The sequence below is a fragment of the Triticum dicoccoides genome, chromosome 7A (genome assembly GCF_002162155.2).
Source record: "Triticum dicoccoides isolate Atlit2015 ecotype Zavitan chromosome 7A, WEW_v2.0, whole genome shotgun sequence".
Classification (NCBI taxonomy): Eukaryota; Viridiplantae; Streptophyta; class Magnoliopsida; order Poales; family Poaceae; genus Triticum; species Triticum dicoccoides.
Window position 1 is genome coordinate 204,948,885 of NC_041392.1, and position 20,139 is coordinate 204,969,023.

Consider the following 20,139-nt stretch of genomic DNA (forward strand, 5'->3'; position numbering starts at 1 on the left):
AAGATGCATAGGGTAATACTTTTGATGAAATTCCAACTTCAATCTTTTATAGTCCCATGATCTCATATCATCACATAGCCTATACCATATCAATGCGTCTCCCTTCAAGGATAAAGGGAAGACCTTCTTCTTAGCAACATCATCGGGTATACCTGCAAGCTTAAATAATCCACAAACTTCATCCACATATATTAAGTGCTCATCATCAGGATGCTTTGTTCCATCTCCTGTAAAAGGGTTAGCTAGCAGTTTTTCCATCATACCCGAAGGAAATTCAAAAGGAGTTTCATTTTCAATAGGTTCAGTAGGTTGAGGAGCAACTCTTTGCTCTACTGGACGGGGTGAAGATACCCCGAACAAGCTCCTCAGAGAATTACTTTCCATAGTAACAAGTGACAGTAAATTTCAGCACACTATATAAATTTTTCCTTACCAAATTCCACCTACCAAAGGCGCTACACTCCCCGGCAACGGCGCCAGAAAAGAGTCTTGATGACCCACAAGTATAGGGGATCTATCGTTGAAAGTGCGTTATATCGACTAGAGGGGGGTGAATAGGTGATTTTCATGAAATTCTTCACTGAGGAATTTGCCGGTGAGGAAATTCCTTAGCGAAGAACTACTAGCAGCGGAATAAGTACTCAAAAGTAAACATAACAGAATACAAGCATAGTCATCATGATGAAATGAAGACAGGCACAGAGTACAGGAAGCGTAAGCACAGGATAACACAGGATGAAGACAAACAGACTGAAGAAATTGAACTGAGGAAATTGAGAAAGTCTTCAGTCAAAGTCTTCAAACACAGATATGAACAAGTACACAACTCAATTATGAGGAAATGAAAGAGTTGAGGAAATGGAACCAGTAAGGTTGTTGAAGACAATGATTTGGTAGACCAGTTCCAACTGCTGTCTCAGTTGTACGTCTGGTTGGAGCGGCTGGGTATTTAAACACGAGGACACACAGTCCCGGACACCCAGTCCTGAACACGCAGCTCAAGACACCCAGTCCCCACCGTATTCTCCTTGAACTAATGTCACACAGACCTCGTCCAATCACTCGTGGTACGTCTTCAGGTGAGTTCCAAACCTTCACAAACTTGGTCACTCGGTGATCCACAATTCCTCTTGGATGCTCTAGACCATGACGCCTAACCGTCTGGAAGAAGCACAGTCTTCAAAGGTAACAAGCGTCGGATCCACGCATGATCAATCTCTTCAGTGATGCTTAATCGCTTGGGGTTTGTAGGTGTTTGGGTTTTGGGTTTTTCCTCACTTGATGATTTTCGCTCAAAGTCCTCGGAGGATGGGTTGCTCTCAAATGACAAGTGTCAGTTTCTCTCGGAGCAGCCAACCATCTAGTAGTTGTAGGGGAAGGCTATTTATAGCCTAGGGAGCAGCCCGACATGATAAGACATAAATGCCCTTCAATGATATGACCGTTAGGTGGATAGATATTTTGGGACAGCTGACGCGTAGCACAGCAACGGTCGGAATTTTGAGTAGCAAAATTCTCAGGGCTATCATGTTCCTCACTGGCGAATTCCTAACTCCTCAGTCAGAACAAATTCCTCAGAGACCAGAAGAACTTCATCTCTGTCACTGAAGAAATTGATTAAACTGTATGAGATTTCCAATGGCTTCACTTGAAGGGATTGGTAGGTGTAGGATTTTGAGTTGAGCATCACATGGAAATTTTTCCTTAGTATTTCCTCGACCTTCTTTAATAGTACGGTGTTTCCTATGACTCAAGAAAGAGAAAATGAAACTACGAAAACAAAAGTCTTCACGCTTCATGTTCCTCGAATGAATACCAAGTCTTCATGGTCACACCAATTTCTTCACTTTCAAAGTCTTCAGAAAGTCTTCAGAGATCCAAAGTCTTCAGTCGAAGAACTTCATTTTTAGGGGTCGACTTTCTCTATAAATATCAAACTCCTCATAGACTTATAGACCTGTGTATACTCACAAACGCATTAGTCCTTTAACCTATAAGTCTTCAATACACCAAAATCACTAAGGGGCACTAGATGCACTTACAATATCCCCCTTTTTGGTGATTGATGACAATATAGGTTAAGTTTTCAACGGGATAAACATATGAAGTGTAACTACTGATATTGAGGAATTTGATGGCATGATATAAAAGAACTCCCCCTGAAGATGTGCATAGTGAGGAATTTGATTTTGAAGCAATGCACACTTGAAGAGTTGAATCATGGAGATCTCCCCCTATATCTTGTAATTCATACACGCATTTGACATATAACAGTGAAGAATTTGAAATGCATGACAAAATATGGTGACTGATGTAATTCAGCATGTGTGCAATAATATTAACGAGGAATAAGCATGCAGAAAAACGTATCAAGAGTATCAGAGCACCATCGGGTTTAAGTTTACAACTCGATCCAATAAAGTCTCAGAAGAACGAGAGTTGTAACTTAACAAAAAAACGCCCATATAGAAAGACCCGCTTGAAGACTAACTCAAAATTCTCCCCCTTTGTCATCAAATGACCAAAAGGATTGAATATGAGGACTAACGCCCCTATAGAATATCAAGTTGATGAAGGAGCGCCAGCGTTGTTGGGGTCGTTTGTTGTAGTAGGGCCTGCCGTAGTGTCGTCCAAGTCTTCATTTTCATCAGTGTCGCGTGATGAAGAATATGAGCTGGTCACCAGAGAAGGAACCTTGACCTTCTTGAATTTCTTCGGTGGAGGTGCAGACCAGTCAAAATCTTCATTGAGACCCATTTTCTTCAGATCTTCTTCACCATACAGATGTGACAGGATTGCCCAGGTGCGACCGAAGACTTGATGGAGGTAGTAATGGTTTTTCTTCACTGCATTGTGTGTGGCAGTCGTGTTATGAAGAAGTGAACCAAACTGATGCTTAACCCATTTGTGATTTCGATCCACCTTCTGGTGAAGACTAAGCAGAAGTTCACGGCCAGTCATCACGCGGAGCAGTGGCTTGAGGAGTGGACTTGGGTGCATTGGCAGAGTCATGTGTGGCAGAGTCATCATTGGTGGAATAAGATGCAACTTTGCGAAACTGACCATCCAATGGACGAATGCCTTCATCTATTACAGCTGGTGCCTTGCCCTTTCCATCAACTAAGGAATATGTCTGCTTGAGGACTTCAATTGGGGGCAAGTAGCTGAGGTGATTCTAGAAATCAGCTTTGTAGTTGAGTGAAGACCTTGTCCCGAGGAATCTCATAATCCAAGGTGCATAAGGCTTCAGCTCAAATGGAGACAGTGCAACATTTGCCATAGTCCTCATGAAGAAATCGTGATAATTGACAGGAATGCCATGAACGATGTTGAATACCAGATTCTTCATGATGCCAACAATTTCCTCATCAGATGAGTCGTGGCCTTTGATAGGATTGATTGTCCTCGTAAGAATATGATAGACAGTTCTGGGCACGTACAACAATTCCTTCACGAGGAATTTGGTTCTTGGTGCTTGACCTGGCTTTAAAGGTTTCATCAGCACCTGCATGTAATGATGTGTGAGCTCAGGTTCACTGTAGATGCAGCGAGCTTCTTCAAGGGGAGGACTGAGTGGTAGAGCACGAAGCAATTCAGAGGCTGGTGCAGTGTAGTGAGTGTTTTCAGACATCCAGTACAGCACCCATGAATTCACATCTTTAGCATCTCCGGTGATGTGCAGTGTTGCATAGAATTGAAGAATCAGTTCTTCATTCCAATCGCAGATGTCAGAGCAAAAGTTTAGCAGTCCAGCGTCGTGAAGAACACTAAGGACGGTGCGAAGCACAACAGAGATTCCATATCAACGTGAGGAATATGCTCATGGTAGAAGATTTTCTCCTTGTTGAACATCACTGAGGAATAGAAATTGGCTTGACTAGCAGTACAGAAACGCCTCTTCCTAATGCGAGCAGAGTTATATGGGTTGTAATCTTCGAAGAATACGTGCTCGCCGAAGAAATCATCAGCCTTGAACTTTTGCTTGCGTGAGAATGGATCCTTTGGCTTCGGCAGAGGAGTGTCAGTGAGTTGCATCACGATCTTAGGAATCTCAATCGCAGGTTCCTCAGGCTGAGGAATTTCTGGTTCCTCCTCAGTGGCATTCTGCATCGTTGGTTGTTCAGCAGCAGCAGTTTCTTCAGCGCTAGTGGCTGGAATTTCCTCATGGACAGATGCAGTGGGATGAGTTTCTTCAGAGCCCATTTGAACAGTTGGTGCAGGCGACTGAGGTATTTTTTGCAGCGGTGTGAACATTGGAGAGTTTGGATGCTGACTTTCCCAGAATTCATCACTGATTACGGGTGTGGAGCAGCCAACGTCCATATCTTCATCTTCCATTTCTTCAATGCCAGCCTCTTCAGCTGTGAACTGAGGCATGGGCGAGGAGATGATAGGTGTTGAAGGGATCGCATCCACTTCAATTTCTTCATCCAACGGCTCAGATGAAGCAGCAGAAGGAGTTTCTTCTTCAGATCCGCTGGGGATAACATATTCTTCATCAAAAGGAACAAGGTCCTTTGATGGCCTGGTTGAGATGGGAACAACATCAATCAGATTAGCAAATGAACTTGTCATAGGCTTTATTTTCTTCAAAGCTGAAGAATCTGAAGCAGCTGATGCTTTCCTTTTCTTCACTTCAGCACGCTCTGCAGCCTTGGTCTTCTTCACATCTGATGCAGATGGAAGGATTGGAGTTGAAGTTGGTGTAGGAGCAGCTGAGGAATCTGGTTGATTTTCTTCAGGCACAATTGATGCAGTTGCCGTGAGTTCTTCATTTTCTTCAGGCGCACCACTAGTGGGTGCCCTGACAATTTCTTCAGCGGCTGGAATGCAGTCATCAGCCCTGGAACTCACATTTTCTTCAGTAGCCTGATTGTCATCAACGGTGCTGGCATTTTCTTTAGTAGGCTGAGCAGATGCTTCAGCCTGAGGAATTTCCTGTTGCGTTGGGGCTGCAACATTGGAAGTGAAGTTATCCGCAAGTTTCACAAAATGAACCTTGGCTCCAAGCCAATCAGTGCGATATGCATCAAAGTCATCACTGAGTTTCTTGATCTCAGTCTGAATAGTGACAAGTTCTTCAGTTGTCATAGAGACAACGTTTTTCTTCAGATAGCGCTCTTTCCTGTACTGCGCTTTCTTGATCTGCCTGGCCTTCTCAAATTTCCACTTTTCTTCTTGAATGAAGTGGGTCAGCATTTGACTTTGGCCAGGAGTCAGCTTGAAGTCAGGCATGGGAGTGTTGGAGTCCTTGTGCCAAACATCAATGTAGTCGAGGATCAACTTGGGATCCAAAAGCGGTGGCACCTCTATTCCTTTGGCTCTAGCGGCCCTGACTTGCCTGTCTCTAATGATTTCTGCAAGTTCATCATCATCAGCTTCGTCTTCTTCAGACGGCACTTGGAAAGCAACTTGTTTCTTTTGAGGACTTGGGCGAGGACCTCGTCCAGCAGTGGCCTTTGTCTTCAGCAGTGGCCTTTGTCTTCAGCAGTGAGGGGCCAGCTGAGGAACTTGGTGCAGCTAAGGAACTAGCTAAGACACCTGAGGCAATGGAGATGCCTACAGTCCTTTGGTACGAGGCGAGAGGCACAGGTGCTGAGGATTTAGTCGTAACAGCTGAGGGCTTTGGCGAAGGAGCCAAGGACTTTGGAGGAACAGGAGCAGCATGAGGAATTTTCCATGAGGGCTTTGAGGATTCTTGCCGTGAGGGCATTGCTGAGGAACTTGGCCTTGAGGGCATTGTTGGTGAAGCACTTGGCTTGCGCGCAAGCTTCTTTGACATAGTCTTCTTTGGCTTGACGGCAAAGGCCTCAGCAGAGGCAGCAGCAGTAGAGTCTTCATTGAATTTCCTCACTGCTTCTTTGGCTTGCTTAGCCAACTTGGCTTGGCGCTTGGCCCATTCATCAGGATAGTCCTCACCGCACTTGAGGCTGGTGGGATCAGCGATTTGGCCAGGTGCCAATGGAGCTCTTGGGCATGGAGGGTTGAGTGTGAATTTCTTCATGTACTTTGGAGTTACATACCTGTACTCCCTCCACTCTCTTGCTCATCTCCTTTCTATTTTCTGAATGCGCACCTTGTGCTCATTCTTGGTTTCCTCAGTAGGTGTGCAGTACCCATCATATATTTCATTAGGGATCTCAAACGCTGTATTGACCTTAGGCCTCTTTCCTCCCTTCTGTGGCTTCTTACCATCAGCCATTTTCTTTAGTTGAGGAATTTGGACAATTGAATTCTCTGAAGAAGTATGCAACTTGTCTTCGAGGAACGCTGCAAATGAGTTAAGTTGATGAGAACCTAGTGATTCAGCAGCTAACATGTGTACCTGTGAACAGAGTATAGTTGCGAGGAATTTGGAGAGGTCATATGCGTTCTCAGAGGGTTTTTCAAAAAGAACAAGTTTGAGGAATTTGACCAGATGAGTCTTGAAGAATTTCACTAAGCGTTCTTTGTCTTAGGTTCCAGAGTTGTATAGATCGAAGATCCACACAATTGAGGAATCTTGAAGAAAAATGATGCTTAGAGAAACGAATCAAGAACAGATGACTTGTGAGGTGTTTAGTGTGTGAAGCTATGAAAAAATACCTTTGAAGATTTTGAAGATAATCATTTGAATCAACGAGGGCAGTAAAGTAACTTTTAATTACCATGGACAAAGAACACGACAAACAATGAGGTGTAGAGATGAAGTTCGTTTGTGTAGATCTTCCACGCCCTAACTTGGCGAAGGAAGATGGCTACGGCGGCGGCGGGGTGAAGATTTCCGCGGTCGGCGCGAGTACGTCGGTGATGAGGTCGAGGCAGTGAAGCTCTTCCTCACCAGCAGCGATGAAGTAGCGGCGGTGCTAGGGTTTGAGAAGCTCGAGCTGGAGAGAGGTCGAGCAGAGTAAAAGAAGTGAGGAAGGGAAGGAGGGGTATTTATAGCCACGGTGAAAAACTGCTCGCCCGAAGAAATTGGACGAACGTGCCCTTGACCCTTCTCATTCGCTTGACATGGGTCACCCACGTACTGAGAGGTGGAGATCGTGTGCGATCATGGGTGAATGGATAAGTGTATCATGGGATGCGGAACGGTTTGAGCGGCAAAGCCGAAAATTTAGATAAGATAGGTTTTAAAGTTCTGTTCGCAATTTCTTCAGCTGACAAGGACACAGTGAAGATTTTGAACGAGTTTCAAATAGAACGCACATGAAGAATTCGTGAATAGATTGGGTTTAGTATAGCATAGAGGGGGAAGGGTCCGATCACATTCACTTAGCAGAAAAACCAACTTGAAGAATTAGCAATAAGTGAATGATGTAGAGGACATAAACTTATATATATATATATAGTCAATGAAGAAAAATGACGGAAGTAGTGAAGACAATGCAACGTTGAAGAATATGAATAATTGAGGAATTTCAACTTTTGGTGGTGGTGTGACCCACTGTATAAGAATGATGATTTCAGACACCGCGTATAATTATTGTAGGGTTCTGAGGATCAAATTCTTCGTTAATTTCTTCACACTAAGAGTGTAGTTCTTCATTGAATTGAAGAACAACCTTTCTTCATGTGTTGCACATCTAAGTCATCAATTTTGCATAAGTGTTAGGGTGAGTGTCCTTTTCAAAGAACATTCGAAGATTCTAGGATATTTAGCTCACACCGCAACTTGCTAAATATCTTCTCATCCAAGGGCTTTGTGAAGATATCGGCTAGCTGTTCTTCAGTCTTCACATGCTCAATAGAAATGTCTCCCTTCAACACATGATCACGAAGAAAATGATGACGAATCTGAATGTGCTTTGTCTTCGAGTGCTGAACTGGGTTGTGAGCAATCTTGATGGCACTCTCATTGTCACAGTAGAGAGGCACATTCTTCATATTGACGCCGTAGTCCTTGAGAGTTTGCTTCATCCATAGCAATTGGGCACAGCAAGAACCAACGGCAATATACTCAGCTTCATCAGTAGATAGTGATACGCAGTTTTGTTTCTTCGAGGACCAACAGACCAAAGATCATCCGAGGAAATGACATGTACCAGATGTTGACTTGCAGTCCACACGATCACCAGCATAGTCAGAGTCAGAATATCCAATGAGATCAAAAGCCGAGCCCTTGGGGTACCATAATTCAAGTGTTGGTGTGTGAGCTAGATATCGAAGAATATGCTTCACAGCCTTATGGTGTGATTCCTTCGGTGTAGCTTGAAATCGGGCACACATGCAAACACTAAGCATTATATCTGGCCTAGATGCACATAAGTACAATAAAGAGCCAATCATGGAGCGGTATACCTTATGATCGAAGTCAATACCATTTTCATCAGTGCACAGATGGCCATTTGTGGGCATAGGAATTTTGACGCCTTTGCAATCTTGCATGCCGAATTTCCTCAGTACATCCTTGAGGTATTTCTCCTGAGATATGAATATGCCATTGCGTTGTTGACGAATTTGGAGTCCTAAGAAGAATTTTAGCTCTCCCATCATAGACATTTGATATTCTTCACTCATCATATAGGCAAATTCATCACTATAACGTTGGTCAGTACAGCCAAAGATAATATCATCAACATATATTTGGCACACAAACAATTCACCATCATAAGATTTAGTGAAAAGAGTAGGGTCGAGTGAACCGGGTTTGAAGCCTTTCGTCATGAGGAATTCCTTCAAAGTATCATACCACGCCCGTGGGGCCTGCTTGAGGCCATAGAGGGCCTTGTTGAGTCTGAAGACTTTGTCAGGATTCTTTGGATCTTCAAAACCTGGGGGTTGAGAAACATATACTTCTTCCTCAAGCTTACCATTGAGTAATGCACTTTTTACATCCATTTGATATAAAGTGATATCATGATGGTTAGCATAAGCAAGTAATATGCGAATAGCCTCAAGTCTAGCAACAGGTGCAAAAGTTTCATCGAAATCAATTCCTTCAACCTGTGTGTAGCCTTGAGCTACAAGCCATGCCTTATTCCTCACCACAAGGCCATTTTCATCTTGCTTGTTGCGGTAGATCCACTTTGTGCAGATGATATTGTGCTTGCGAGGATCTAGACGTTTGACCAGTTCCCAGACATTGTTGAGCTCGAACTAATGTAATTCTTCTTGCATGGCCTGAATCCACTCAGGCTCCAGAAATGCTTCATCTACCTTAGTGGGCTCTGTAATAGAGACAAAAGCATAGTGGCCACAAAAGTTAGATAAATGTGAAGCTTTTGAGCGTGTGAGAGGACCTGGCGCTTTGATGTCATTGATGATCTTTTCAACTTGCACTTCTTTTGCAATACGAGGATGAGCTGGTTGCCGTTGAAGAATTTGATCAGCATTCTCTTCAGCACCATTTTCTTCAGTATTTTCTTCAGGTGCATTAGCTCGACGTTCTTCATGTTTTGGAATGAATTCTTCAGTAGATTCTTCAGTGGGAATGACATCCTCAGTAGCCTTGAACTTGATAGTTTCCTCAGGTACTGGTTCATCTATCACAGTAGGTAGGTGCTCTCTTTGCGAGCCATTAGTTTCATCGAACCGCACATCTACAGTTTCAACAACCTTGTGAAGAACGTTGTTGAAGACTCTGTAGGTGTGCGAGTCCTTTCCGTAACCAAGCATAAAACCTTCATGTGCTTTCGGTGCAAATTTTGAGTTGTGATGAGGATCTCTTATCCAACATTTAGCACCAAAGACTTTGAAATAACTTACATTGGGTTTCTTATCAGTGAGGAGTTCATAGGCAGTCTTCTTGAAGAATTTGTGAAGATATACTCTGTTGATGATGTGGCACGCAGTATCAATTGCCTCAGTCCAGAACCGATGAGGCGTTTTGTATTCATCAAGCATAGTGCGAGCCATCTCAGCAAGAGTCCTGTTCTTGCGCTCCACGACTCCGTTCTGCTGAGGAGTGTAAGGAGCAGATAACTCATGAGTAATACCAAGTTCATCAAGATAGTCATCGAGACCAGAATTCTTGAACTCAGTGCCATTGTCACTTCTGATGTGCTTGATCTTCACACCAAAGTTGGTTGAAGCCCTCGAGGAAAATCCTTTGAAGACTTCCTGCACTTCATGTTTGTAAGTAACAAGGTGTACCCATGTATAACGAGAGTAGTCATCAACAATAACAAAGCCATATTGAGATGCTTCATTTGAAACAGCAGAATAATGATTAGGACCGAAGAGATCCATGTGAAGCAATTCAAATGGGCGAGTAGTGGTCATCATAGTCTTCGCTGGATGCTTGGCCTTTGTCATCTTTCCAGCTTCACAGGTTCCGCATAGGTGATCCTTGAGGAATTTGACATTTTTGATGCCAATGACATGCTTCTTCTTCGCAAGCGTGTGCAAATTCCTCATGCCTGCATGACCAAGTCGTCGATGCCAGAGCCAGTCTTCTAAGGCTTTTGCAAGTAAGCACACGGTTGGTTGTGATCCTGTAGAGAAATCAACAATATACAGGTCTCCTCTCCTAAAGCCTTCGAAGACTTTGGAATTGTCAGCTTCCATAACCACAACACAATGGTACTTGCCAAAGACAACAACCATATCAAGATCACAAAGCATTGAGACAGACATAAGGTTGTATCCTAAGGACTCAACAAGCATGAATTTGTCCATGTGTCGATCCTTTGTGATCGTAACCTTACCTAGACCCAATACCTGACTTTTGCCTTTGTCAGCAAAGATGATATGCTTTATATGTGACGGAGATAATGGAGCACCCATCAATAGATTCTTGTCACCAGTCATGTGGTTTGTACATCCACTATTGAGGACCCACTCAGTGGCTTTGGGTTGATCATCCTGCAGATGAATTAGTGAAACTTACAAACTCATATACTTCATCAGTGAAGAATATGACATCAATTCATCAGATCAATTTCATCAAGAAAAAGAACAGGTAAAGCAATATGAGGATGTGAGAAATGAAAGTTCATTTCTTCATGATTAGCCTGCATCCTATCAGGCACGCTCAGGTCTCCAGCAAATTCTTCAGACGATTACGTACGTCTGGAGACCTGACCCTGCAGAAGAGATTAGTTCTTTTTCTTCACCACCCACATCTGAAGGGGTGGCAAAGAGTTCATCATTCTGCGAGCTCCATACGAGAAGGATGGCATAGAAGTCAGTCCATTTCGTTTCACATAAGAGGGGTTAGAATAAGCATAACAGTAAGCAAAGAAATTCTTCGAGGACTTATGGACATGATAATTTGAAGAATAATGCACATATCCATAATCCTTAGATCTTCCCTGTGAAACAGACGGGTTAGCATGATGATGTTCATATGAGGACTTTGATCCTTTTGAGGAATATGATCCATGTGAGGAGTTTGGTCCGTATGAGGACTTGGATCCATATGAAGAGTTTGGTCCATATGAAGAATTTGATCTGGGGTTCCTATTCTTCACAGGTGGCGTCATGATGACATTCACCTGAAGATTTTCAAGGCATCTTTTGGGAACCCAAATTTTCTTCATAGGGGGACCGTTCCTGCAGTTAGTGCCAACATATCTAGCAAATACTTCACCATTCTGATTTTTGAACAGTTTGTAGTTGGAGTCAAATGACTCATCATCAGAATGAGGAGATTCACATGCATATCCAGATAGGTTAGATGGATCAACTGGAGGTCCCTTTGTAGCAACCCATGTAGTTTTGGGGGTACTGCTCAGGCTTCCAATATGTACCATCAGCGTTGAGTTTCTTCTCAAAGGCAATACCCTCTTTCCTAGGGTTCCTGTTGAGGATCTGCTTTTTAAGCACATCACAAAGAGCCTGATGCCCTTTGAGGCTTTTGTACATGCCTGTCGTGTACAATTCCTTCAGCCCTACATCGTCAGTGATACTAGCAATGTCCTCAGATGAGGAATTAGTGATAGCAGAGGCATGTGAAGAGTTTGAAACATTAGCAGCATTTGAACATTCAGTTGAAGAATTAGCAGTTTCACGTCCAATGTATTTCAAACATGGAGGAAAAAATTATTCCTGAGAAGCGCTGATTTGTTGAGCAAGTAATGAATCGCGCTCCTTCTGAAGATCTTCATAACTCACTCTTAGCTTCTCAAGATCTTGCTTTCTTTGAAGAAATTCATAAGAAAGCTTCTCATGATCAGATAAAAGAGTGTTATGTTGATCTTGAAGGGTGTCATACTTAGTATGAAGTCTCTGAAGACTTTCAGCCAAAGCTTTTGACTGATCAATTTCTTCACCCAACATATCATCGCTCTTATTTAGCATGTAGTAAACTTTTTCCAAAGCTCTTTGTTGTTTAGTGGCAAGGGAAGCAAGTTTGACATAGTTGGGTCCAAATTCATCACCAGATTCATCATCACTAGACTCGGATAGGTAGCATTCAGTTACCTCAGCATCTTTTGCCATAAGGCATGATGCAGAAGATGATGATTCTGGTTTGAATGTCATCGCTTTGAGAGATTCCTTGAAGTCCTCAAACCAAGGATCATGACAGCTTCGATGACCTTCATAGACCTCAAAGAGACGGTCTCAGACGAGCTTCGCATGATCGAGATGCATGATATTCCTGAACTGATTTTGTGACAGACTGGAGTAGATGACATCCTTCGCCGTGAGGTTGAGAAGAGTGTACTTGCGAATGTCATCAGCTTCCGCCATCTTGCACAGATCGGTCCGACCAATCTCAGTGACGGTCCACAGCTCGCTGTTCATCGCCATGAGGCATTTCTTCATCATGGCCTTCCACTTGGGATACTCGTGACCGTCAAAGATGGGGCATGTCACTTTCGTCATACCTGCGGTCGACATAACTAAAACTCCAGGCGGTTAAACCAAAATCACACAGAACAAGGGAGTACCTTGCTCTGATACCAATTGAAAGTGCATTATATCGACTAGAGGGGGGGTGAATAGGTGATTTTTATGAAATTCTTCACTGAGGAATTTGCCAGTGAGGAAATTCCTTAGCGAAGAATGACTAGCAGCGGAATAAGTACTCAGAAGTAAACATAACAGAATACAAGCATAGTCATCATGATGAAATGAAGACAGGCACAGAGTACAGGAAGCGTAAGCACAGGATAACACAGGATGAAGACAAAAAGACTTAAACTGAGGAAACTGAGAAAGTCTTCAGTCAAAGTCTTCAAACACAGATATGAACAAGTACACAACTCAATTATGAGGAAATGAAAGAGTTGAGGAAATGGAACCAGTAAGCTTGGTGAAGACAATGATTTGGTAGACCAGTTCCAACTGCTGTCTCAGTTGTACGTCTGGTTGGAGCGGCTGAGTATTTAAACTCGAGGACACACAGTCCCGGACACCCAGTCCTGAACACGCAGCTCAGGACACCCAGTCCTCACCGTATTCTCCTTGAACTAAGGTCACACAGACCTCGTCCAATCACTCGTGGTAAGTCTTCAGGTGACTTCCAAACCTTCACAAACTTGGTCACTCGGCGATCCACAATTCCTCTTGGATGCTCTAGACCATGACGCCTAACCGTCTGGAAGAAGCACAGTCTTCAAAGGTAACAAGCGTCGGATCCATGCAGGATCAATCTCTTCAGTGATGCACAATCAGTTTGGGTTTGTAGGTGTTTGGGTTTTGGGTTTTTCCTCACTTGATGATTTTCGCTCAAAGTCCTCGGAGGATGCTTGCTCTCAAATGACAAGTGTCAGTTTCTCTCGGAGCAGCCAACCAGCTAGTGGTTGTAGGGGGCGGCTATTTATAGCCTAGGGAGCAACCCGACATGATAAGACATAAATGCCCTTCAATATAGGACCGTTAGGTGGATAGATATTTTGGGACAGCTGGCGCATAGCACAGCAACGGTCGGAATTTTGAGTAGCAAAATCCTCAGGGCTATCATGTTCCTCACTGTGTAGGAAATCCGCACTGGCGAATCCCTAACTCCTCAGTCAGAACAAATTCCTCAGAGACCAGAAGAACTTTGCCTCTGTCACTGAAGAGATTGACTAAGCAGTATGAGATTTCCAATGGTTTCACTCGAAGGGATTGGTAGGTGTAGGATTTTGAGTTGAGCATCACATGGAAATTTTTCCTTAGTATTTCCTCGACCCCCTTTAACAGTACAGTGTTTCCTATGACTCAAGAAAGAGAAAATGAAACTACGAAAACAAAAGTCTTCATGCTTCATGTTCCTCGAATGAATACCAAGTCTTCACGGTCACACCAATTTCTTCACTTTCAAAGTCTTCAGAAAGTCTTCAGAGATCCAAAGTCTTCAGTCGAAGAACTTCATTTTTAGGGGTCGACTTTCTCTGTAAATATCAAACTCCTCATAGACTTATAGACCTGTGTATACTCACAAACGCATTAGTCCTTTAACCTATAAGTCTTTAATACACCAAAAACACTAAGGGGCACTAGATGCACTTACAATCGTAGTCATTTCGATAAGTAAGAGTGTCGAACCCAACGAGGAGCAGAAGGAAATGATAAGCGGTTTTCAGCAAGGTATTCTCTGCAAGTACTGAAATAAGTGGTAACAGATAGTTTTGTGATAAGATAGGCTGTAACGAGCAAGAAGTAACAAAAGTAAATAAAGCGCAACAAGGTGGCCCAATCCCTTTTGTAGCAAAGGACAAGCCGGAACAAACTCTTATAATAGGAAAAGCGCTCCCGAGGACACATGGGAATATCGTCAAGCTAGTTTTCATCACGTTCATATGATTCGCGTTCGATACTTTGATAATTTGATATGTGGGTGGACCGGTGCTTGGGTGCTGTTCTTACTTGAACAAGCATCCCACTTATGATTAACCTCTATTGCAAGCATCCGCAACTACAACAAAAGTATTAAGGTAAATCTAACCATAACATGAAACATGTGGATCCAAATCAGCCCCTTACGAAGCAACGCATAAACTAGGTGAGGGAGTCCTGGATTACGGGGTGTCCGGACAGCCGGACTATACCTTCAGTCGGACTCCTGGACTATGAAGATACAAGATTGAAGACTCCGTCCCATGTCCGGAAGGGACTTTCCTTGGCGTGGAAGGCAAGCTTGGCGATACGGATATGAAGATCTCCTACCATTGTAACCGACTTTGTGTAACCCTAACCCTCTCCGGTGTCTATATAAACCGGAGGGTTTTAGTCCGTAGGACAACGTACACATCAACAATCATACCATAGGCTAGCTTCTAGGGTTTAGCCTCCTCGATCTCGTGGTAGATCTACTCTTGTACTACCCATATCATCAATATTAATCAAGCAGGACGTAGGGTTTTACCTCCATCGAGAGGGCCCGAACCTGGGTAAAACTTCGTGTCCCTTGTCTCCTGTTACCATCCGGCCTAGACACACAGTTCGGGACCCCCTACCCGAGATCTGCCGGTTTTGACACCGACATTGGTGCTTTCATTGAGAGTTCCTCTGTGTCGTCGCCATCAGGAAGGATGCCTCGCCCCGTATTTAAAGACGGCACCGTTGCTAAGGGAGCTTTGGCTGTCGGCCAAACCCTCTGGTTAGGTGGTTTTCTTATGACCGCCTGTTCGGCTTCTGCGCCGACGATGACCTCTCGAGCCATCAAAAACAATCTTCATGTCAGCTCGGAACTCGCCGAGCAGTTAGATCCAATGGAGCTCTCCTCTATAAACGAGCTCTCGGATCGCTTCGCCGCCCTGGGAGTCGCCACGAATTACGACCAGATTGGGCCTAAACCCGATCTGAGAGAGATTAACTCTCCCCAAGTCACCCATCACGTCACTGTGGTAGAGGGACAGTGCGGCGACCCTTCATCTATCTTAAGGACTCGCTACGTCCGGATTCCCGATCCCTCCAAGCCGGATACCCGCGGAGGGGAGGATATCACTCAAGACCTGAATTTAGAGTCAGACGACGGGCTGGATTCATTGGACAACATCCAGGAATCCAAATTTTCGAGTTCGGAAATTCCTCGGCCTCGGAGCCTTAGATGGGGTGAGGCTTCGGATTTAATTCCACCCACCCACCCCAACATGAGCGATCTATCCAAAATCAGGCAAGAACCCGATGAAACAGTAGATCATTACTGGGCCAGATTCCTCCTGGTTAAGAACATGCTAAGGGACTGCCGCGAGGAAGACGCAATCTCAATCTTCTGCAATAATTGCACGGACAAGGGAATACTCAACGCCATAAGTCGCCGTGATATTACACGCTTCACTGACTTGGCATCCATTGTACGAAAGTACTGTGCGATGGAAAGCGCCTGGAAAACCGAAATAAAATTTTGGGACAATCTGGCCCTGAATACAAACCCAGTCCGAAATAAAAGGGTGCATCATCACCAGTCACCCGGGTCAAGCATTAAAAAGCAAAAACCCTCTACAGGGCATGGAACCGTACTGGAAGGATGGCTTAATGGACCCTATAAAATTCACAGTACAAAGGACGCCACACCAACTCACAACCTCAGAGCATGTTGGATACTCCGGCAAGTGGCCAAAATTGGTGAAAATCTCCTAATTCCGGAGGCCACAGAAATCCACCCCAGAGACGCCAGTACGGTATTAACAGTCTTCGAGACTTTCACATCAAATAATATGCGAAAAAGGACACTCCGCAGCCTTGCCGAAGTCTACCAAGTAGCAACAATAAACCCATGGAGTGACACGGATATTACCTTTAACGCCAGTGATGAACCTAAATCCCGAACAGCCCGAGCACCAGCCGCATTGGTCCTTAGTCCAATAGTGGACGGCTTTCGTCTTACCAAGGTACTCATGGACGGCGGCAGCGGATTGAACCTCATTTATGAGGAGACCCTTCAAAAAATGGAAATAGACTGGAACCGCATTGAGTGAAGCAGCACAACCTTTAGAGGAATAATCCCCAGTCGGGAAGCGCGCTGTACAGGAAAAATCACACTAGATGTGGTGTTCAGCACGCTGGATAATTACAGGTCCGAAGATGTCATGTTCCAGGTGGCTCCGTTCAGCAGCGGTTATCACGCTCTGCTAGGGCGGGAAGCGTTTACAATCTTCCAAGCAATACCCCATTACGGGTACATGAAGCTCAAGATGCCCGGGCCTAACGGGATCATCACTCTCGCTAGTGATCCGGACATAGCACTCCGCGCCGAAAACAAGACAGTCGCACTGGCCCTTGAGGCACTATCCGAAGCCCTAGCGGCTAAGGAGCTAACTGCGCTGCGCTCTACGGTGAATAGGGACGATGTGGTACTCGACAAAAGATCCAAGTCCACCTCCTTTAAACCGGCGGATGAAATAGTCAAATTCCAAGTCCATCCAACGGACCCCAATAAAACAACTTCCATCGGGGCACAGTTAAACCCTGATGTCAATGCCGCATTGCGAGAGTTCCTACGAGAGAACTGGGACATTTTCGCCTGGCACCCTTCAGACATGCCAGGAATCCCACGCAGGCTGGCCGAGCACAGCTTAAATATCCAAGCGGGATTCAAACCTGTCAAACAGGCTCTTCGGCGTTTTTCCGAACCTAAGAGGCAGGCCATGGGAGAGGAGCTAGCAAAGCTCTTAGAGGATGGATTCATCAGAGATATAAAACATCTGGACTGGCTAGCAAACCTGGTGATGGTACCAAAGAAGGACAAATCCTGGCGCCTGTGTGTTGATTTTAAAGACCTTAACAAGGCTTGCCCAAAGGATCCCTTCCCCCTCCCCCGCATCGATCAAATTATCGACGCTACCGCAGGACACGATTTGTTGTGTTTCCTCGACGCATATTCTGGCTACCATCAAATCAAGATGGCAGAACCAGACCAATCCGCAACCGCATTTATCACACCATACGGGCCATTCTGCTTCAACACAATGCCCTTCGGGCTCAAAAATGCCGGTGCAACATATCAGCGCATGATTCAGACATGTCTGGCAATCCAGATCGCCAAAACAGTGGAAGCATATGTAGATGATGTGGTCGTCAAAACAAGACATGTTGAATATCTAGTAGACGACTTGAGGCTCACATTCGATAACCTCCGAACATACGACATCAAGCTCAACCCGGAAAAATGCGTTTTTGGCGTTCCAGCCGGAAAACTCTTGGGCTTCATAGTATCCGGTAGAGGAATTGAAGCAAATCCGGCCAAGATCCGAGCTCTCTCGCAATTGGATATCCCAAAGGACCTCAAACAAATACAAAAGTTAACCGGATGTGTGGCGGCTCTAAGCCGCTTTATCTCCCGCTTGGGAGAAAAGGCCCTACCCCTTTACCGCCTCCTTCGGCGCACCGAACACTTCAAATGGACGGATGCAGCCACGGCCGGACTCAACGAAATAAAAGCCATACTGGCAACAAACCCAGTCCTGGCCGCACCAAACATTGGCGAACCAATGCTATTATACATTGCAGCAACACATCAGGTTGTAAGCGCAGTGCTCGTCGTCGAACGAGAAGCGGACGGACACAAATTCCCCCTTCAAAAGCTGGTCTATTACGTGTCCACGTTCCTCACTCCCTGCAAATCACGGTACCCGCATTATCAAAAGATCGCGTACGCGGTATTCATGGCATCCCGGAAGCTACGACACTACTTTCAAGAGTGTTCAATAACAGTAGCCTCGGAAGTACCACTTAACGACATTATAAACAACCGTGATGCAATGGGCCGGATTGCAAAATGGGCCATTGAGCTCCTCTCGTTCGACATAACTTATAAGCCACGACGAGCCATCAAGTCGCAAGTCTTGGCCGACTTCGTCGCAGAATGGACGGAGGCCGAACTCCCTAAAGAATACGACACATATTCAAATTGGATCATGCATTTCGACGGCTCCAAGATGTTGGCCGGACTGGGGGCTGGCGTCGTTTTGACGTCCCCCACAGGAGACACAGTTCAATACGTACTACAGATTCTGTACACGGACTCCAACAATGCAGCCGAATATGAGGCCCTTTTACATGGTCTCCGGATGGCATTATCCATGGGCATCCAACGCCTAGAGGTGCGCGGGGACTCGAACCTCGCAATATCCCAAATCAATGGAGACTTCGATGCCAAGGATCCAAAAATGGCAGCTTACCGCAATGCCGTCCTAAAAATGTCACCTCGGTTCGAGGGGCTTGAATTTCACCATATAGCCCAGGAAAATAATCAGGCGGCAGATGTCCTGGCACGCATCGGCGCAAAACGCGATGTAGTCCCCCCCCCCCCAACATCTTCTTGAAAAGGCTGTTCAAGCCATCCGTAGTATGGGAGGGGGAGCCGAACAATAACAGCCTGGACCCAACCGCACTGCCCAACACTGAACACTCTGACACAATCGGAGGCTCTGCCAATGAAATAACACCTTGAGCCTACGTAATAATGGCCGTCATCGCCCCGTGGACAGAACCATTGCTCGCCTACCTTACTAGGCAGGAACTCCCCGAGGACCAAAATGAGGCATGCTGCATAATGCGGCGATCCAAAGCCTACAGAGTCCACGAGGGAGAGCTTTATAAGAAAAGCACTATCGGAGTCCTTCAAAGGTGCATCTCCGAAGAGGAGGGGCGGAACCTCCTGGCTGAAATTCATGCCGGACTCGGCGGTCATCACGCTGCAGCCCGATCCCTTGTAAGCAAGGCCTTCCGTACAGGCTTTTATTGGCCGACGGCCCAGGCAGACGCTCAGGACTTAGTCCAACGATGCACTGGTTGCCAGCTCTTTGCAAACCAAAGCTATATGCCACCCACCGCCCTCCAAACTATCCCCATTACTTGGCCCTTCGCGGTCTGGGGGCTTGACATGGTTGGACCCCTTAAAGGCGGAACCCACCAGCAAAAATACTTACTGTTCATGGTGGATAAGTTCACCAAATGGATAGAAGCCAAGCCTGTTAAGACGGCCGAATCCGGACCGGTGATAGACTTTATATCCGGGGTTGTACACCATTACGGCGTCCCCCACAGCATCATCACTGACAACGACACGAACTTCACGGCCAACAAGGTAAAACACTGGTGCAAAAACATGGGCATCAAGCTCGATTATGCTTCCGTCTATCACCCACAAACTAACGGCCAGGTCGAACATGCAAATGGTCTTATCATGGGCGGCATCAAACCCAGATTAGTGCGGTCCCTCAAGGAATCTAACACGCACTGGGTAGAGGAGCTCGACTCCGTACTCTGGGCACTGTGGACCACACTGAATCGCACCACCGGATACACACCATTCTTTATGGTGTACGGCGCAGAGGCAGTTTT